Source organism: Salvelinus namaycush, unplaced genomic scaffold (assembly GCF_016432855.1).
Source record: "Salvelinus namaycush isolate Seneca unplaced genomic scaffold, SaNama_1.0 Scaffold488, whole genome shotgun sequence".
Lineage (NCBI taxonomy): Eukaryota > Metazoa > Chordata > Actinopteri > Salmoniformes > Salmonidae > Salvelinus > Salvelinus namaycush.
In genome coordinates this window covers 127793-149993 of record NW_024061184.1, presented here as the reverse complement: position 1 = coordinate 149993, position 22201 = coordinate 127793, and the positions used below count along the sequence as shown (strand labels likewise).

The 22201-nt window shown below is 45.1% G+C and overlaps 1 long non-coding RNA gene across 1 annotated transcript; it reads right to left on the bottom strand.

Annotated features, from left to right (window-relative positions):
• Nucleotides 1-21613: 21613 nt before the first annotated feature.
• LOC120041617 lies at nt 21614-22201 on the bottom strand. Its single transcript, XR_005475905.1, has 3 exons — nt 22033-22201; nt 21821-21925; nt 21614-21702 (listed from the first exon to the last, which is right to left on the bottom strand). It is a non-coding gene; the product is annotated as an uncharacterized LOC120041617 (long non-coding RNA).

The following is a 22201-nucleotide window of genomic DNA, read 5'->3' as shown; positions in this document are numbered from 1 at the left end:
GGGGACAAATATCGTACTTTTTGGAGAAATGTACTCTGGTCTGATGAAACCAAAAATAGAACTGTTTGGCCATAATGACCATCGTTATGTTTGGAGGAAAAAGGGGGAGGCTTGCAAGCGGAAGAACACCATCCCAACCGTGAAGAACGGGGGTGGCAGCATCATGTTGTGGGGGTGCTTTGCTGCAGGAGGGACTGGTGCACTTCACAAAATAGATGGCATCATGAGGAGGAAAATTATGTGGATAATTTGAAACAACATCTCAAGACATCAGTCTGGAAGTTCAAGCTTGGTCACAAATGGGTCTTCCAAATGGACAATGACCCCAAGCATACTTCCAAATTTGTGGCAAGATGGCTTAAGGACAACAAAGTGAAGGTATTGAAGTGGCCATCACAAAGCCCTGATGTCAAACACATAGAACATTTGTGGGCAGAACTTTAAAAGCGTGTTCGAGCAAGGAGGCCTTAAAACCTGACTCAGTTACACCAGCTCTGTCAGGAGGAATGGGCCAAAATTCCCCTAACTTATTGTGGGATGCTTGTGGAAGGCTACCCAAAACGTTTGACCCAAGTTAAACAATTTAAAGGCAATGCTACCAAATACTAATTGAGTGTATGTAAACTTCTGAAATTGGAATTGTGAAAAATTGCATTTAAATGTATTTGGCTAAGGTGTATGTAAACTTCCGACTTCAACTGTATGTATTATATCATGCTGTGTGCTCTCCCTCTATGTCTCTGTCTCTCTCTCTGTCTCCATGTGTGTGTCTCTGTCTCTCTCTGTCTCAGTTCAATTAATCATCTTTTTCTAAGGTCAATGGAAATGACTAGCCCTAGCACACCAGGGGCCTAATTGATAAACGTTTGGGTACACACAAAATATACCCCAAACCATGCGTGCACCAGTTTTCACGCAAAAGTTTTCATTTATAAAGACTGAACTTGAAGTGAGAATGTGCTTATCCTCCTGCAAACTTTAGAACATTTGTGCTCACAGTTTCTAGTGGTTGAAGACTTGCATTGCAAGAAGGCAAAAGTAGCCTAGTAGTACAAGTGGGGAATATAAGACACTTATTGTCACGTTCCTGACCTGTTTTCTCTTGTTTTGTATGTGTTTATTGGTCAGGGCGTGAGTTTTGGGTGGGCAGTCTAGGTTTTCTATTTCTATGTTGGGTTTTTGTGTTCGGCCTGGTATGATTCTCAATCAGAGACAGGTGTGTATCGTTTGTCTCTGATTGAGAGTCATACTAAGGCAGCCAGGGTTTCACTGGTGTTTTGTGGGTGTTTGTTCCTGTGTCAGCGTTTGGGCCACACAGGACTGTTGCAGGTTAGTCACGTTTGTTATTTTGTTAATTTGTAGTGTTTGTTGGTTTGCCATTAAATAATGAACACTTACCAATCCGCATCTTGGTCCGATCCATGCTCCTCCTCGTCTGAGGAGGAGAACGACATTGACAGCCGTTACAGAAACACCCACCAAACCAGGACCAAGCGGATTGGAGAAGGACGGCAAGAACAAAAGCAATGGAGAGAAGAGGAATGGACATGGGAGGAGATCCTGGACGGCAAAGGACCCTGGACTCAGCCAGGGGAATATCGCCGTCCCAAAGCGGAGCTGGAGGCAGCGAAAGCGGAGAGGAGGTTTTATGAGGCAAAAGCAAGGCAGAGCGGCTGGAAGCCCGAGAGGCTCACCCCAAAATTTATTGGGGGGGGGCTAAAGGGGAGTGTGGCGAAGCCGGGTTGGATACCTGAGCCAACTCCCCGGGCTTACCGTGGAGTGAGAGGGCGTCGTACTGGTCAGACACCGTGTTATGCGGTAAAGCGCACGGTGTCCCCAGTACGCGTGCTTAGCCCAGTGCGGGCTATTCCACCTTGCCGCACTGGGAGGGCTAGGTTGGGCATCGAGCCGGATGTCATGAAGCCGGCCCAACGTATCTGGCCTCCAGTACGTCTCCTCGGGCCGGCGTACATGGCACCAGCCTTACAGGTGGTGTCCCCGGTTCGCCTGCATAGCCCAGTGCGGGCTATTCCACCTCGCCGCACTGGCAGGGCTACGGGGACCATTCAACCTGGTAGGGTTGGGCAGGCTCGGTGCTCAAGAGCACGTGTCCTCCTTCACGGTCCGGTATACCCGGTGCCACCTCCAAGTACCAGTCCACCGGTGGCAGCCCCCCGCACCAGGCTGTCTCTCCGGGTTCTCTCTCCAGCTGCTCCCACCTGTCCAGCGCTGTCAGAGCTTTCCTCCTCTCCAGCGCAGCCAGTGCCTATACCACGCACCAGGCTGTCTCTCCGTCTCCTCCCTACAGGTCTGCCAGTCTGCCCAGAACTGCCCGTCGGGACTGAGCCTGCAGAGCCGTCGTCCAGCCAGGACCAGCCAGAGCCGTCCAGCCAGGACCAGCCAGAGCCGTCCAGCCAGGACCAGCCAGAGCCGTCCAGCCAGGACCAGCCAGAGCCGTCCAGCCAGGACCAGCCAGAGCCGTCCAGCCAGGACCAGCCAGAGCCTTCCGCCAGCCAGGATCCGCCAGAGCCAGCCGCCAGCCAGGATCCGCCAGAGCCAGCCGCCAGCCAGGATCCGCCAGAGCCAGCCGCCAGCCAGGATCCGCCAGAGCCAGCCGCCAGCCAGGATCCGCCAGAGCCAGCCGCCAGCCAGGATCCGCCAGCCGCCAGCCAGGATCCGCCAGCCGCCAGCCAGGATCCGCCAGCCGCCAGCCAGGATCCGCCAGCCGCCAGCCAGGATCCGCCAGCCGCCAGCCAGGATCCGCCAGCCGCCAGCCAGGATCCGCCAGCCGCCAGCCAGGATCCGCCAGCCGCCAGCCAGGATCCGCCAGCCGCCAGCCAGGATCCGCCAGAGCCAGCCGCCAGCCAGGACCCGCCAGAGCCATCCGCCAGCCAGGACCCGCCAGAGCCAGCCGCCAGCCAGGACCCGCCAGAGCCAGCCGCCAGCCAGGACCCGCCAGAGCCAGCCGCCAGCCAGGACCCGCCAGAGCCAGCCGCCAGCCAGGACCCGCCAGAGCCAGCCGCCAGCCAGGACCCGCCAGAGCCAGCCGCCAGCCAGGACCCGCCAGAGCCAGCCGCCAGCCAGGACCCGCCAGAGCCAGCCGCCAGCCAGGACCCGCCAGAGCCAGCCGCCAGCCAGGACCCGCCAGAGCCAGCCGCCAGCCAGGACCCGCCAGAGCCAGCCGCCAGCCAGGACCCGCCAGAGTCCCTCAGCCAGGACCCGCCAGAGTCCCTCAGCCAGGACCCGCCAGAGTCCCTCAGCCAGGACCCGCCAGAGTCCCTCAGCCAGGACCCGCCAGAGTCCCTCAGCCCGGAGCTGCTGCCCCTTATCCCGGTGCTGCCCCTTATCCCGATGCTGCCCCTTCATTTAGGTGGGTTTAGTTGGAGGGTGGTCATTGGGAGGGGGATACGGAGGCGGGGAGTGACTGTGGTGGGGTGGGGACCTCGCCCAGAGCCTGAGCCACCACCGTGGTCAGATGCCCACCCAGACCCTCCCCTAGACTTTGTGCTGGTGCGCCCGGAGTTTGCACCTTAAGGGAGGGGTTATGTCACGTTCCTGACCTGTTTTCTCTTGTTTTGTATGTGTTTATTGGTCAGGGTGTGAGTTTTGGGTGGGCAGTCTAGGTTTTCTATTTCTATGTTGGGTTTTTGTGTTCGGCCTGGTATGATTCTCAATCAGAGACAGGTGTGTATCGTTTGTCTCTGATTGAGAGTCATACTAAGGCAGCCAGGGTTTCACTGGTGTTTTGTGGGTGTTTGTTCCTGTGTCAGCGTTTGGGCCACACAGGACTGTTGCAGGTTAGTCACGTTTGTTATTTTGTTAATTTGTAGTGTTTGTTGGTTTGCCATTAAATAATGAACACTTACCAATCCGCATCTTGGTCCGATCCATGCTCCTCCTCGTCTGAGGAGGAGAACGACATTGACAGCCGTTACACTTATTCAAAACAAAAGAACAGGTAAGCCTAGTTAAATATAATAACAAAATGCAATCATCTAAAATAATTTGAAATAGGCATATATTTCAATGATCATTGCAGAATAAATTCCTCAACTTTTCTGACAGTGATGGTTTCATAGGCTACTAGCAAAATAGCCTATAGGCAGGCACTACAACAGGTTATAATAGGCTATCATTTGTCCCATCTTTCATTTAATTCGACCCACTTCCAAATAGTAAATAAAGTAGATAAGCTATTTCAAGCAGCCTATTTTGCTATATCCACTCCGATCCAAAGCACAGTTTAATGGTACAACAGACGGTTCACCTTTTCCATTGACGTTTGTAGGCTACGTCTGAAAACTGTAATGTGAAATGTGTTGCGTAGCAAAATATTTATTTTACAAACATAATACATAATACACAATGCATTATTATTCCCATACCATCATAAGAGAGAATCAGACAAATTATGTTACTGTTACATCCACTCCTGCCACGCCCTCTACTGCTCATCCTGTGTCTCCTTGACCTGCTGCCACTCCCCCAGTGCTCTCTCCCTCTCTTTGTGTGCGCGTGTGTGAGATTGTGTGGGCGGAGTAAGGTGTGCTGTAGTCAGAGCAGATCCCCACCAGCTGCAACCTGTTCCACAATCAAGACCTCTACAAAAACTCAGCCCTGTCACTTCCGTGCTGCTAGATCGCAGCCTCTGCTCAGTCAGTCTGCGTTTTAGCCATTGGCTCATGCATAGATCCTGTTTTCATGTTGTGCCTGTTTTTCCTTGCCTGATGCTGTTTTCTCTCCGCAGGAGATCCGTCCGCTCTGACTCTGGTCCCTGTCTCCTGTCCCACGTCTCGTCAGTCCTGCCACCCTGTCCAGAACCCCCACTTCACTGTTTCCTTGGATTTCGCTCCGGACATGCCTACCCAGCCCCAACTCCCCTCGCTCCAGCCTCAGAACCTGGCTTCCTGCAACCCGCCAAGCTTCCCCTGACCTACACCCAATCTTTCCCCTGCTTTTCAATACCTTATACCAATCTCCTCGTCTGAGTCAGCCCTTGGGTTCACCTGCTCCGCGTAACAACTACCCTCTGCCTATTGGCTACCCAGCTTATTCAAGCCTGTTTCAAAATACAACACTGCCCCTTTAAGACAGAAAAAACTCTTTACTTGACTCGCTTTTCAAAGATGTCTACAGAAGTAGACGTTTTGTGTATCTTGTAGGAAGCAATCACTTCCCTATTGCCGACTACAAATGATTTATAACTGGGCTAACAACTCACTAACTAGCAAAGGATATGAACAAAATGTGCACACGTGGCTACATATATCATAACTATTGCAGAATAAATTCCTCATCGTTTCTGGCCATGATGAGTTCATATTCCCGAGGTAGCCATACAACAAATTACCATGCGCATCTCTCATTTATTTGGGCCTATAGGCTATTATAATTTATAGTTTTTGCTCTATGCAGATGACAGGGTGCGCGGTTTTTAACATACAGTAGAAATTAACAGGTGAACAGACAGCTGATCTTTTGCATTGAGGTATGTAGGCTACCACTGTAAGTAGGCTTACTGTAGTTATCCCAGAGTAGACAATGTTTCAGAACTCGTGGCCAGTGCAGCATATTTAGGTTCGGGAGAAAGTGGATGCAAAACATTATTGCGTTCAAGCGATCTGTTTCCAGTTCAACAACAATTTAGATGTTTTTGTCTTCCAGAAATGGTCAGATACAGAAAATGTTACTGAAAAAAATAAAATTCTGCCAACATCAAGTTTATCATTCTACAACATCTATAAAAAAAAGTATGTGGACACACCTTCAAAGTAGTGGATTCGGCTATTTAATACTCCATATTAATGCCCATGATTTTGGAATGAGAAGTTTGACGAGCAGGTGTCCACATACATTTGGTCATGTGGTGTATTTCCTTTGGACACTGTCTTGGCCTAATTCCACTACTTCCAAAGTATACAGCAAATAAGGGCATTATTGTCACCGTAAAATGTGTGTGATGGGTGTTTTTCAGGCGGAGTTATAATGTTCGTTCACGCGTGCACCGTTTTACGACAGATCTGATTTAGTGTTAAATTTACTGTTTGCAACAGTTAGAAATGAGGCCCAGGCCTTTGGCTTTCTACAACATGCTGGATGGGTGCATAAACAAAAACAGCTGCCCAATTTGAGCACCAGAGGTAATGTGTTAAATGTACAATCTGCTATATTTACTTAATTCTAATAGTATTTCAATATGGATATATAATCCATTGATTCTGGAAGACTATCACTTATAAATGCCGAACGAGCTTAGTACAACTGTCTTACCCCATCATATCCAAAAAATCTGAGGTTGTTTTTCTCCGTTACTTGTAGGGGAGAGTGGGGTAAGTTGAGCCAAAGGGGTAAGCTGAGCCATCCTTGTTTCATGGAAACCATAAACAAAATGTATAATTTGACCAAATATTTCAGAAGAGGTCTTCATTTCGTGGAGTCTTTGAAGGAAGAAACCACAAAAAGAGTGGTAAGAAAGTTAGGTAAAAAAAAAAAGGATATTCACCAAGTCAAATTAATTTGTTTAAGAGGTTTCAAGATGCTTTTATCTAAACCAAAGTGGATCATTTTAAGATTGTTCTATATGTCAGTTCGGTTCTCTTATTTTTTTAAATTGTATATAACTAGGCAAGCCCGTTAAGAACAATTTTTTATTTAAAATGACAGCCTACTCTGGCCAAACCATAACCCGGACAACGCTGGGCCAATTGTGTGCCGCCCTATGGGACTCCCAATCACGGCCGGTTGTGATACAGCCTGGAATTGAACCAGGGTCTGTAGTGACACCTCTAGCACTGAGATGTAGTTCCTTAGAACGTTGCGCCACTCTGGAGCGCGGGAGTCTCTATGAGCCTCTAAACCTAGCATGAAAGATAATTCTTTATTTTCTGTAGTTAAATAGGAAACAGCACATTAATGTGCAGGGCTTAATGATGCTGATAGTTGTCGATGGTAAAATATGTAGCATGAAAACAACTGTGTTAGCAGTGGGCCTATGTGACCATTACATTGTTGCATGCTAGCTAACACACTTAAATACAGCAATCATATACCAAAGCACATCCCAGAAAGCCCCTCAATCCCTAACAGGTACCATATACCCACACATGTATAAATCAGCAACGTACAGCAAACTTGTACATATTGTAAAATATAAAAATAGAATACAGTATTCAGAACGTGACCTACCTCTTGCGTCACATTTTCATACTGGGGAGACCTGACGTTCGTGATCTCCCCGATCTGTAAGCTGGGCCAATAACAACACGCCTTATTGTCATCGGAATTGACCCAACCAATAAGAATGCTTGAACATTAAATACACATTTCTTTAGAGGCAAGTGGAAACATAACCCACCCTGTTACACATGCAACTTATTATACATTTTCTGTACACTCCTTTAGGGGTTTCCATATGGAAGTGCTATGAATGTTTTATGAAGACTATATGTAAAGTGGAGCCCTTGGGTTGTGTCTCAAATGCCACCTATTTCCATTTTAGTACACTACTGTCGACTCGGGCCCATACGGGGCCTAAACCTATTTGGAATGCAACCTTGCCCTACTCTACAGTTTGTAATCGGTACTCCTGGGAGATAACCGAGCTGAAGCTGTATTTACCCAGCATGTCTGTCAAAACTGGTGCCATCAAAACCACTTTGGTTCTTAATACGGGAGACGTGTGCAGAATTTTAACAGTATGATTGCTCCCACCCACGATAGGCAGTGTACAGTTGCCAACGTGACTGACAGATCGCTGTGTCGAAACACACAAGCGATCCTACAAGCGATGACACAGGAGTTTGAATGCACACACACACATACAAACACAGGAGAAGAATGGCACAGGAGGACGTGTGAGAGAGATTAAAGTAGATGTCACACGTCAAAATTTGATGGATGACCCTATGTGAACCTATGTGACCGCTATGTGAACCTAAGGGGCTGCCTGTCAGGACATCCTGATGGTTAGGTGGGGGTCTTTGGGTAAGGGTCCAGTTGTCAGGTCAACCGGTAATGATTTATGACCCAAGCCTGATTTATGACCCTATGTAATGATTTATGACCCTATGTCCTGTTGTAGCAGGCATGCCCATATTTGGGCTTCCGGTCAGGACATCCTGGCCTGGGGTGGGGGTCTTTGGGTAAGGGTCCAGTTGTCAGGTCAACCGGTAATGATTTATGACCCAAGCCTGATTTATGACCCTATGTAATGATTTATGACCCTATGTCCTGTTGTAGCAGGCATGCCCATATTTGGGCTTCCGGTCAGGACATCCTGGCCTGGGGTGGGGGTCTTTGGGGTAAGTGTCAAGCTGTCAATGTCGTAAATCAAAAAAAGATCATGATTTATGACCCTATGTAGTGATTGATGCCCCAATGGTTTGTAGAATGGGGGCATGCCCATATTTGGGCTTCCGGTCAGGACATCCTGATGGTTAGGGGTGCTTTTTGGATAAGTAAGTGACCAGGTGTCATGTCAAACTGTTCCTGGATGTCTAGTGTTGGGGGTTGTTAATGAACATTTCAAAGAGGCTGGCTTTGCAGAAGCCTTATAAAGCCCCAGAACAATTCCTGTTTAAGACTGTACAAGATCTTAAGAATAACCATGGAATTTGGGATCGGTGACAAAGCAGTGATGACTGTAACAACTGAAGCGGGTCCTCGGTTGGTCCATAGAGCACGGGCCAAGTATCAACCCGCAATATATGATGCTCCAAAAAAACGTTTTTTAAATGTTTATAGAACCCAAATACCTCCATCAAATGCGCTGAAAGATCAAGTGTTGATGTCTAATGGACAGCTGTGGGGGTATCGGTTTGATTACGTGGCCTGTAGAGTGACCCTCTATACGGTAGCTGAAGGAGAAGAATATACAGACCAGACTGTAGGCTTGGAATATGGTGTTGAAGACTGGTCGGTTTTTCGCAAGGTTGTGTGTCCTGAACTGCGCCTTATCACCAAGGGGTATAGTGTGTTCACGGGCCACGAGACCCGTTGGGAAGGTACCCCTGACTCCTCAGGACGAATATTTCACAGGGTGAAAATACAAAGACAGAATGGACGTCCCTGCGGCTGCGTGGAGTTCTATATCGGCACCCAGGAAATCCGAAACCAAAACCTCAGGGAGGGGGGCCATACTGGGGATACCCGACTGCGTCTGCTTATTCCTTTTAAAAGTTGGGATGTAATGGAATTGAAAATGTTGCAGGCGTTGGATGATCTCTTTGTACAGAGCCAACAGCGGCAGAGCCTTGTTCATTTAAAGAAGTGCATAATATATACGAATCGTAAAGATTACGATGCAAAAGAGCCTCCAGAAGATACAGCGTCAGAAGAAAACTAAGTAAGCGGATGCTTTAACCACGCCCCCCCAGATACCCAATGGCCTTGTTCTACAATAAAAAGAAAAAAGCAGCCAGTTCTTCATTTCAGCATACACCATGGATCTCCAGACCATCTACGTGGACGCATCTACGTCATGGGGCCCCGAAACTAAGGACTCAATGCCTCACAGCCCTACACTCTACTCACCCCTGGCAAGACCCTCGACACCCCCTACATGTACCCAGCCTGAGGATGTGTTTGATGGGGTGGTCAGTACTATTTTTGTGGATACCATCAAGGCCTCTGTAGCTACACTTTTAGACTTGGTGATTGGCGACTATATAAGAGAAAAATGCATCGGCTGTGAGATCAATCACCCCAGCCAGCGTCGTCATCCTTGCCTATACGACCCTCCGAGATACTACTTTTTCAATCATTTTGAGGAGCTGGTGAAAAGACTGTGGTCCCGCAGGTTTATACCCTCGCTGGTCAGCGCCCTGGAGGCTATGGGTCTTGTGCCGTCTATCCCTAGAGTTTACGGGGTAACCGAGGCCTTCCTACATGAACTGAAGGAGGCAATTTTCATCCACGAGAAACTCAAAGAAATCCGACACACCCTGGTGGCCGACAACAAATACCGGGAAGCTGTGGTTGCTGATGTGGTGCTTTTCTGGCTCAATAAATCCCAAGAGACCGAGTGACATTTTGTTATTTAGACGTAAAAGCTATGGGTAACTATGTGTCTACGATGTTGGAGCGAATAAATACATTTTTTCTTTTGAGAGACCTTACAAATGTTATGCATCAGATTATTGAAAATAAAGTGAATAATGTATCGTTCTACACGACACACAATACCTGGGCTAATGTAGAGCGTTTGCTGAAAATGGAACAAATCATGAATCATGTACGACATACGGGTGGGAGTTTGCAATGGACACAAATGGTATCAAGAATTGTTGATGAGTCTGAAGAGCTAGAAGTAACTTTGGCTAAGATTTTGCATTATTTGTTTGAACCCCCATTTAATGTGAACGTGTATCATATTTGTTGTTTATATACTTATATATCCGACGTGTGTGTTTTAAAAATTCAGCGACACAAACCTGTAAATCTAAACCATATATACAGGGTGTTGCATGATGTGATTGTTGAGAAAACTGGGACTTGTATCTTGCAACAAATCCTGAATTGGTTGTATACGTAATACTTGGTGTTAAAAAAATAAAAATTCTCAAACTGAAATGTTGTCGTTATTTGAAAGTGGCTCATTAACGTTATTGTCCCTCAGAGAGGCAAGAAGGATGGCTGAACAGCTGTTGAAAAACATTTATTATAATCCCGCTAACCCCGGGTCTTATGGTGGTAAAGAGCGTTTACAGAGAGCAATAGCCGAAGAAACAGGTAGCCTGTTAAGCGATGCTAAAGTGAGTGAGTGGTTATCAGAGCAGGATGCCTATACTCTCCATAAATCTGTAAGAAAACAATTTCCAAGAAATAGAGTTTTTTCTACGCATCCCTTATCCCAATTTCAGGCGGATCTATGCGACATGCAGGCCCTTGCCGATAAAAATGATGGAAATCGCTACATGCTAACGGTTATAGATATTTTCTCTAAAGTAGCCTTTGTAAGGGTTTTAAAAAATAAGAGCGGGGCCGAGGTAACCCGGGCCTTTGACTCGATCTTGAAGGCAGGAGGAGCACCCAATAAAGTGCAGACTGATGGCGGAAAAGAATTCTTCAATAAAACATTTCAGAAGCTGATGAATAAGTATAAAATAATACATTTTGCTACAGGCTCTGATTTGAAAGCTTCGGTTGTGGAACGCTTTAATAGGACTTTGAAAGAGCGGATGTGGCGATATTTTACAGCTCACAACACCCACAGATATACAGACATAGTTCAGGATTTAGTAAACGGGTACAACCACAGCTTCCATAAGAGTATACGTATGAAGCCCTCTGACGTCTCTTCGGAAAACTCTTTTCAAGTCTTTAAAAATATGTATGGTTTGTTCCCACTTCGCCGTAAGAAAAAAATGACTTTTAAATTCCTAGTGGGTGACTTGGTTCGTATATCAAAGTTGAGGGGTGTTTTCGACAAAAAATACGAACAAGGCTTTAGCTCGGAGTTGTTTACCGTTACCGAATGTCTGCCACGCATTCCCCCGGTCTACAAATTAAAAGATTATGACGGGGATCTTATAGAGCAGGGGTGTCAAACTCATTCCACGGAGGGCCTAGTGTCTGCAGGTTTTTGGTTTTTCCTTTCAATAAAGCCCTAGACAACCAGGTGTGGGGAGTTCCTAACTAATTAGTGATGTTAATTCATCAATCAAGTACAAGGGAGGAGCGAAAACCCGCAGACACTCGGCCCCCCGTGGAATGAGTTTGACACCTGTGTTATAGAGGGATCTTTTTATGAGAAGGAATTACAGAAGGTCCAGTTGGGTAAAGACAAAGTCTTTCACGTGGAGGAGATTCTAGATCAGAAGAGAGAAAAGGGTAAAAAATGGTTGCTGGTCCGCTGGAAAAACTGGCCTCAAAAGTTCAACAGTTGGGTATTGGAGCATGATGTGGTGGAGGCAACGGGGATTAATTTAAACCCCTAGTCATGATAACTAGCGCATCAGTCGCGTGTACACAGTTGGGCATCATGGAACACAGCGGCTTCTACCTGACTCTCCCCAGTAATGCGTCGGCACAGATATATCGTAATAATCAGAGTTCGAAGTATACAACCAATTTTCCAAAGCCTATAGAGTTATCAGAGGCTTGGGAAGTAGGTCTCAGCGAGATTACATACCCCCATAGTTGGTATAATATCAAAGCTAAGGACCGTGATTTTTATTGCAAAAGGTTATCGGAACCTGCGAAACTTATTAAGCTTAAAAAAGGTTTCTATAGAACCGTCGACAGGATCGTCTCAGAGTTGAATGAACACCTAACCCTGAACAAGATGGAAATATTCCTATTCTACAATCCAATCCATAAAAGGATACAAATCTCAGGGCCTGCTAACGGAGGTATAAAGACCAGCGGTAATTTATCCTACATGTTGGGGATGGGTCCCAATAAATGGACGTATGTGAACGATAAATTATTCCCATTCCCTGCGGATATACATGCAGGCTTTTACAACATATTTGTCTATACCGACATCATAACCTATCAAAGGGTCGGAGACAGCTGTGTGCCCCTCCTGCGAACAGTTCATATAGACGGAAAGGATGGGGACATCGTCACTGTCAATTATGACAAGCCGCACTACGTACATGTCAGCAAGAACTATATTGAAAACATTCTGGTTGAGCTTAAAACGGATCAGAACGAAAACATTGAATTTACTTATGGTAAAACGATTGTAAAACTCCACTTTAGACCCACCAAAACCTCTCTACATATATAATATCTGTATTATATTTATAAACATAATACAAATAAAAGAGTTATGGAGCACCATCAGCTCGACCCTAACCGTTATGTTTCATACTATGTGGATCAAGTTGGTAATGGACTACCAGGATATCATGGAGCACCGACAATGTATGGTGCGGGGATAGGCGGTATATTCCGTAACCTCTTTAGGATGGTTTTACCGTTTATGAAGAGGGGCTTCAGCATAGCCAAACCACATTTAAAATCCGCGGCTAAAAATATAGTAAGTGAGGTTGTAGCCAATGCTATGACCCGAAGGGCGTCACCAGATGTGGAGCATCAAGAAGGCTCGGGGCTTATGATATTGTCTCGAAGACCAAAAAAGAGACCCCCAGGTTTAAGACGCAGGCCGGCACCTAAAAAGCGGCGGTTAACTGTTAAAAGAACCTCAGTAAGTCAAAGACGTGGTAAAGTGAGGAGGTCTGAACCAAAACAGGCTAAAAGAATACTAGGAAGTATTTTCTAAAAGAATAAGTGACATGGCTCTTTTACATCGAATGTCCTCTGAAGCTATAAAGACAGAACTCGATCTTTTCACGGCCCCTTTAACGCAGCATTCAATAGATAGATCCAGTTATGTGGAGATAGCCCCTCTCTCTGCTATTACCGATAACGGGCCTATCGAATTTTTCATACCAGGCCACGGTGACAACTATCTGGACCTCAACAACACCTTGGTGCATTTACGTCTAAAAGTGACCAAAAGAGATGGGTCTAATATTGCAGGCGATGCCAAAGTGAGTCTCATTAATTACCCCTTGGCCACCATTTTCTCCCAAGTTGATGTGACTTTGGGTGAACGCCTAATCAGTCAAAGCAGCGCCACATACCCTTATAGAGCCATCATGGAGTGTTTACTAAACTACTCCGAAGACACTCTCAAAACACAATTTAGCGCCGGGCTGTTTAGCAAGGATACTGCAGGAGCCTCTATGGAATCGACAGACCCTTCCACCGGTGCAAACAAAGGACTAGCGGCACGAGCTCGCTACTGCGCCGAATCTCGAGAGTTTCATTTGCTAGGCCCTATACACTCTGACATTTTCTTTCAAGAACGGTTACTCTTAAATTCGGTTGATTTAAGATTAAAATTAACCAGGGCCAAGGATGATTTTTGCCTGATGTCTCCCCAAGACGGGGATTTTAGTTTGAAAGTGTTGGGGGCCACCCTTTTTATTAAAAAAGTGTCTGTATCTCCGGCCGTACGCCTGGGTCACTCACATGCTTTGATGAAAGGAAATGCCCTTTACCCTCTCCAAAGAATTACCATGAAAACCTTTAGCATACCTGTGGGCAGTAGAATCTGCAGTCAAGAAAACCTATTTCTAGGCCCTTTACCTAGATATGTGGTTATAGGTCTGGTTGATCACGCCTCTAATACGGGGAGTTTAGATAAAAAACCCTTTAATTTTCAACACTTCAATGCAGAGTATGTAGCTCTCTGTCAGGACGGACGTCAGGTTCCTGCTAAGGCTTTCCAACCCCAATTTAACAACAACATATCTGTGCGAGAATTTTACAATCTATTCCTGGCTACAGGGAGGCATCTAAAAGATCTCTCTTTACCTATTGACAGAAATGATTTTGCAGAGGGTTACACGTTGTATGCTTTCAATTTATCCCCTGATGATGACACCTCAGGAAATCTGTCTGTGGTGTCCCAAGGTAACCTCAGGCTGGAAATGCGTTTCCGTACACCTTTAGCCTGTACAGTTAGCATGATTGTTTACGCATGCTCTGATTCAATCTTGGAAGTGAATGCCCGAAGACAGGTCTTAGTGGATTATTATTAAGGACCTTTGAGCAAAGACATGAATACCCAAGAGTTGGAAGGGCTCATGAGCCGCTTGATTGGAAAACAATTTTGTGGAGTGATGGCTTGTGATGAATTACCTATTGAGATATGGCCTGAGAGGCCTGCAATGTTTATTGTCAATACCCATCCTAAACACATGCCTGGTGAACATTGGCTAGCTATGACATTAGAACAGGAAGGTGGAAGAAAAATCTCAACTTTTTTTGATTCCTATGGCTTTCCCCCCGGTTTTTCACATTTCCCTAAATCTATTAAAGATTTTTTGACCCTAAACGGTTCAAAGATCTACTACAGCATCAAACAAGTGCAAGATAACCTTTCCACTACATGCGGTCACCACTGTGTATTTTACCTGTGCCAAAGAGCCCGGGGAGTTTCTTTTGAAGATGTTATGTTTCTTTATAAGGATGATTTAAGAAGTAATGATAACTTTGTATCTTGTTTTGTTAGAAAATATCAAAAGTGTTCAAATGTGTGTCGTTTAAGAACGCGTAATCAAGGCGTATGCTCACGTCATATGTTTCAAGAATGCCACAAATGTTAAATTGCTTATTTTTCAAATAAAACATTTTATTGAATTTAATCATAGTCATTCAAAAGTCATTTTCAAAAGTCTAACCACGCCGAGAGATCGGGATTAGGAAAAGGTCCTGAGACGTTCATGGGAGTAAATGAGTTAGCATCATCGCTTTCATAGGGGGGGCGGTGTCGTTGGGGCAGCTTTAGGGGTGCTGTATCTCGTTGAAGGCTTTTGTTTTAAAGCTTGAATCTGTTGACGAAGCTTATGGTTGGGTACACCCGAGAGGGGAATGTTCAGGATTGCCAGGGCCTTAAGAAACTGACGCCAGCCGGGAGGCCTTCGGTCATCAGCAACCTTGTGGGCAGCCGTGGTACTTTTAAGTAAGTCCACCATATGGGACCCCCTAACAACAGCGCCCTGAAGTATAAACTCTCCAGAATCGTTCCAAGCAGCTAACCCCTTTGAGTCTTTTATCTTGTTCATAATGTATTTAACATTCTTCCTGTTACGTAAAGGCACATGTGTCAGTAGGTCATGCATAACTTTATCTTCAAAAGGCATTTGAGCTTCACCAGACATAGGATCTTCACTAGGTAAGATCGCCGGTACAGGCCTTACCGGGGCCGGGCTCTCGTTAGGTTCGACATCTGTTAAAGGGTCCGGTAGGGAAAGTGTTAAATGGTTGGTCTCTCTCTCCCCTTGCTTTACCAGAGTCAAATATCTTTGCATTAGGTTTGTGTATTTTTGAATCTTATCATAGGGGTTCAATCCTTTTCGGTTCAAAACATCCTTCATGGCCGTATCCAAATCATTTTCAGCTGTTTGTCTGATATTTTCAGGACCCTGCATTTGATTTTTAAGTCTATCCAACTCTTGTTGAGGCACCAAGTACATTTTAGTGGCCATCACACCGCGTGTTCAACCCCCACGTCTGGCCGCAATAAGGCTGGTGATGAAGGGCACGGCTATACTGAGTAAAGGTAGAAGAAAACCCCCAGACTGTTGTATACTATGTCTTTTCTTTTGAAGACTGGCCCTTTTATTGGCAAAGAGTTTGATCGCGGTCTTTTGTCTCTTTAATTTTTTCAATTGGTTCAGGGTGAGTGGAATGCGTCCTTTGAGAAGATTCAAAGCAATCTCACATAAGGCTAATATGAGATCTGAAGAACAACTACCCAAGATGGCCTTCCGTCCTTTAGCTGTAGACCCAACTAGCCTTGTCAAGAGGGGCAGGTTTCTTTTTAAACGCAGAGACATAGCGTTTACTTTTTAGGAAGGTATGCAGCAGGCCGCTCCCACGGAAACAGCCCTGTACGTAGCCTAAGGTGTTCTGGAGTATTTGCTTTTAAATCCACGATTAAATAAGAAAATGGCTCTTTGGTAGCGTCCTCATAGCTCTCCATAAAGTATGATTTCCGTCCAGGGTACATCTGCTGAGCTAGAGTGCTAATTTGCAGTTTGTCTCTAGGATTTTTAAACAATACCATGTAGTTGGCATTCAAGCTAATGGTCCGACTATTTTTACCTTGGTGAAACACATTCTGGACCAAGTAAAGCACGGACAGGTTTCTATGATGAGTATATTGGGTAAAAGCTCGTGCAATTTCGGGGTGTTCGCTACCAGCAAATAGCATATCGTCCAAAACCAGCAGATTATATTTATGTGGGGGGAGAAGTTCATCATCAGACAGAGATTCGGGTATTCCTTCAACAAACTTGATTTTTATTGTCTTCAATAATTCATCATACAGAGGTTGGTAACATGAATAACACCATACAATATTGTCAGGCTTTTGAGATAACACATGTTCAGAATTCTCTAAAATACTTTTTACAAAAAAAGTTTTACCACTGTTTGATGGGCCTGCAATTAAGGCCGAAAAGGGCAGTTTTAAACGGGGGTCAAAATCCTCGACAGCCGTCATTATATCTTAAGCTTTAAGACACACTGGGGCTTGTAGCCTAAGTCAGTAGCCAAAGGGCAATGTGGTACCGTCAGGCAATAGCCGTCTCTTGTCATAGACTACCCTGAATCTTTTAGTGAGTGGGGCGTTTCTTAGATGGAACCCCTTTTTATCCCTCACTATTTTGTTGTAGGAGGTCAAAATCTCCAAGTCACTATTCTTGTCATTTACGAACCCCTCGACCAAGCGCGTGATTGATTCCAAGTTTACACGCGGGGCATTTTCGTAGTTTTGAGTCACGCCTTTGGCTTTCAACACCACGTGATTGTCTTTAGTCCTAAAAGCATAGCTTTTGGGCCCACATGAGGACCATTCTGTGATATGGTCACCCTCGGCGAGTTCACTAGTTAAACCCCCAAGATAGTTGCTAAGTGGGGGGTTCCAATCCCCCGGCTTGCTTACATAGACCACAGAGTCTGTGTCGTGGTAAAGAACCCGCCGCTGAAGCTGTTCCATGAGGGTGTACAGTTCAAGTCGGGCATAGGCTGTGGTAAATGCTGCAAGAAACACATTTACATTACCTGGGGGTAGAACCCACTTTGGGTTGCGCCGCCATTGCACCATGGCAATGTCTTGACTCAAGAATGAAAAATGTGAAATTTCGTATTGGTCCGAAAAAACAAATTCCAAAAATTCTTCCGGGTCTTTAATGATCGAAGTTGTTAGCATATTGCTTCTCTGCGCTAACTTCCCCCAAAGGGAGTTCAAGTACAATTTCGAAACATTTCTTTTGGTTTTGTTGACCTGTATTCTGTCAGGGTCAAGAAGTATGCCTTCTCTGTCATGGTAGTCTTGAATGTACTTCTCTTTACTCTCTTGATCTGTGACCGATGCTGGATAGCCTGAAGCCATCTGCTTGCATCTCAAGAAGGTCTTGATGTACTCTTTAAAAAGTGTGTCTGATTTCCTGGAAAAGTTCCACACTTCAAAGATTTTGGCCACACGATACCCCTTCTCCAAAGCCTTAGAGAATTCAACGGTGACCCATACACCTGTCAGGGCTCTTTCTTGATCTGAGTGATCACATGGGTTTTCCTGGTTGTTGTGTTCACAGCATGTGCGACAAAGGGGAAAGAAAAGTTTTCCTTTAGACCCCTTGTAAGGCAGCACAGGTATAAACAGACCCCTAGGAGGGTAGACAGTCGCTTTGATTAAACCAAAATAATTTTGAGGTATGTCAAAGTCGCTGTGAATAATTTCAGGATGCCCTATAGGATAGCATGAGGAACTCATTACATGAGGATATAGGGATGTAAAATCTACATAGCCTATTGTCTCGTCGGGTTGAGCTACATAACGCAATGTCAAAGCATTGGTCCTGCCTCCAAACAAGGCCTGTCTCGGTTCCAGGGGCTCTGGAGGGTCATATTGGGTAAGGAAGGCCTGAACATGAGGATCCGCCTTTTTCAGGGCTGTCCATTCGTGTTCCCACAAAACCACAACTTTTAACCCGTAAGTAGCCTTTAAAGAATTCAGTTTGTCTTGAAACTCTTGGTACATTTCCCCAAAAGTCTTTTGGGTTAGGACACACATGGCCTGGGGGACAAAGCATAATTTACAACCGTGGAAGAAACAACCGTTGTACTCATACACTGTCTCAACACCGTCAATCTGTGTGTATCCATCGACATGGTAAGGCCCAAAAGCCTTCTCCCCCCGATTCAAAGCATGTTGGATAAAAACATTTTTATCCTGGGCGAGGTACTCCAACCATTGAATGGAACCACTAGAGTAGGCCTTGAATTGTCGTCGGTAGTTGTCTGGCGATGGGATAGCTATAGATGCTGGAGTTAGATAGTGTGTACGATAGGTTTTCATGCACGCGGATGCAATAGTTGTACAGCTCCAGGGGTCAATGCCTGCATCTTTGATTACCTCTTCTCTGAATCTGAGGCATCCTTCACGTAGTATAACCACGTCATTGTCACAGTATGATTCCATCTCTTTATGGAAATCAAAAGTTCCATGTCTTACTGTCTCGTACCACGTCATGAATTTCTCACGCTCTTTGGGAGACATTTGATCACAACCGTACATTTCGGGGGCTGGATAAGCTCCTATATAATGTAGATTCTCCTCAGATGTGAAGAAGTGGGAGAAATAGCCTTTGACCGAGTTTTCAAAACCCAAGGCCTCTGGCATTTGAGCCAATCTCATGGGTAAGAAGCTTAAGCTGTCAATGTATCTCTGTTTGAAGGCGGGGTCAACAAAGCATAAGATTTTACTCCCTTGAGCAATGACACTGGGCGCCACGCCTTGCTGTATCAAAGGGTTCAGAAGCAGATAGGAGTCATAGGCTCTAGCATTGTGAGCTATAAACGTGAAGTTTCTGTACTGGGCCTTTCTAAAATGTTTTAGAAAGAGTCGGGCGCAATCGGGCCCCTCGGCCGACCACTTTTCACCGGTGAAAGTCATGGTAGATACAAAAATAGGCAAGTGAACCCCTGATTGCTGATTTGTCTCAAAATCATAAAAAACATATTTCTCTGTATGTTCATCTTCAGCCAAGGGCTGAATGTAACACTCATGTGGTACTTCTTGAACAAGTTCTGCGTCTCTGCTTTTCAAGGGCCCTTTACAGATTGGGCAATGTAGAATACCACAAACATGGGGTTTAGGGCTGTCTATTTTAAGGTTGTAATTGCAATGACATTTTGGACATTTCTTGTTAATGTCACAACTGCTTACAGATTTACAGGCCTTGGGGTGCCATGTTTCAGTTTTGTGTTTTTCGTAACAGTAGGCCGAACGACATGTGCGGTGACAATCCTCACAGGGTGTCAAGTTTAGCGGTTGCATAGGGCATTGTTTATCCAGACATACTGAACAGTTATAACGGCACGAGTGCCCCCCCTTGCGGGTGTAGCCGGTATGACAGGCTGGACAGACATATGGGGCGCCTAAAAATGCTGTGATGTTAGTTACGGCATAGTAATGCTCATTTTGCACATAAAAGTACATAGTCTTAGGGTGTGGTTCTTGTATATTTTGGAACTTCAAGAGAGCGTCATTAGCCCTGCTGTGGTACAAAACCACAATCTTGATATTCAGAAAGTTTTCAAATTTGCCTATGTCGGAGAAAGCCACAGCCTCCTGTATACCTAAACCCACAGCCTTTTGTAGCTCTTGAGCTTTCTGTAACGCTTCGCGCTCTGTACATCCTGGGCTGAGTAAGTGGGCCAAACCTATGGCAAAGCATAGCTTATTACCATGATTGTGAACGATTATGAGGTAGGCCTTTTTATTGCTTATGATTTCGGACTGCATCAGGCTATCGAGTTTACGTCTCTGCCCGCCGCCCCCTTGTGGTGGCCGGACTAATTGTACTACAAGTTCGAGGGTCCTATCTGCTAGCACGTTTAAATTTGACTGAACAAGGCGTTCTAGCAGGTTAACAAATTGTTCAAGATCTGCTTCACCCTTATTTAAAATAAGCGATACACGGCTCTGCAGACTGTCTCCAAAAATTTCCAACTGTAAGGTATCCCTTGGTTGGCTATAAGCTCTAACTCTATCTACCAGTTCATTCAAAGTGTCCATAAGCATTACGTAAAACACAGCATATTCCCGAATCTGACCCCCCCATGCGAAATTGAAAAACTGTCGAACCTCAATATTGTGGAATTTATTTCGATACAAAACATGTTCACTGCGATCAAGACCATCCCCATCCTGATTTGCTAGACAATTGTCCAACTGTTCAAAAACATCGTATTGGGTTTCAGACTCTTCAGACATGGGTGTTAAAGGCTGGCTTAGAGGTGTAGGTGGTGCAGAATTAAACCTAGGGCTCTCGTTCTGTACATTGTGATCAAGACCTTCCCGCTCCAGATTTGATAGACATTTGTTCAGCTGTTCAAAAACATCGTATTGGGTTTCAGACTCTTCGAACATGGGTGTTAAAGGATGGCTTAGAGGTGTAGGGGGTGCAGAATTAAACCTAGGGCTCTCGTTCATCAGGGTAATTAAAGATATGATTGATTCGGGTATCTGTGATAACCTGTTTTCATCGGCAGACCCTGACTCATTCATACGTGTAATAATTTCAATGAGTTCGGAGGGAATCTGGGATAATAGGTTTTCATCTATAGCCCCTATGTCAATTAGCCCAGAATCATTCATATGGTTAATTATATCTTGGAGCTCTGTAGGGATTTCCGCTAAGAGGGTTTCAATTGTCTCGCTTAGGTCTATAGGGGGCGCCATTTCTCTACTTAAGGATGTGTGTGCTTGTGTTTTTTACATATGTGTTTTTTAACGGAGGTATTTGCTTGTTTTAACCCTACTGTTGTTTAACATGCGGGGAAGCTCTCTACGCCAGAATGACACATCCTGATTGTATTGATGTTCGAATAGAATACCCATACGACGTTGAAGTAAAGCCTTTCGTGATTTTAAACCCTGTGTAAAAGCCTTGAAAAGCACGGCTTGGTCTATTTCACAAGAGGCTGTTGCCCCACCAGAATTGGCCGTTTCAATAAGGTTGGCCACTTCACAGAACATCAAATCGTCTACCTCAGAAATGTCATTTAAAACTTTGAAATCATCAGGCTTCGCTGTTCTGGTGACTGGGGTCTTTGGCGCCTCCTCGGGATCTAGATGTGTAGCTTCTTGGATGTCTTTATAAGCCGGCGAGGAGTCTGCATTAAAAATAATACATACAGAAAAATAGGTTATTAACCCTAAAATATGTTTGATAAAAATGTAAAATACATTTCAGATATAAGCCTATATATTAACAATACATGAATTAAATACCTCGGCTTTTTTGAAGAGGGCTGTTCTGAAGAAGCTCTGAGAACTCGGGAACATGTCTTTGGGCAACCCTAATTATAGCATCTGCCTGGTCTGTAGCTTGTGAGCCTGAAATAAAAAATAAAAAAAACAGCATTAGGCCATGTTTAAACATATTATTTTATATATTCAGGCATAAAAATAAAATATATATATAAATGATAATTGATTCATACCTTGTCCTTGTAACGCTGTCTCGTGAATACCCGCCCAGTAGTATTGTTCGGGTGAAGCGGACCTGTGGATCTGGGCACTGATTGTCCGTTGGTGTTTAATAGGGGGCGCCCAACGGTCCTGGCTCAGGGGAGTTGACCTGCCGTTTAAAGTCTCTGTTTGCGGCTTGTG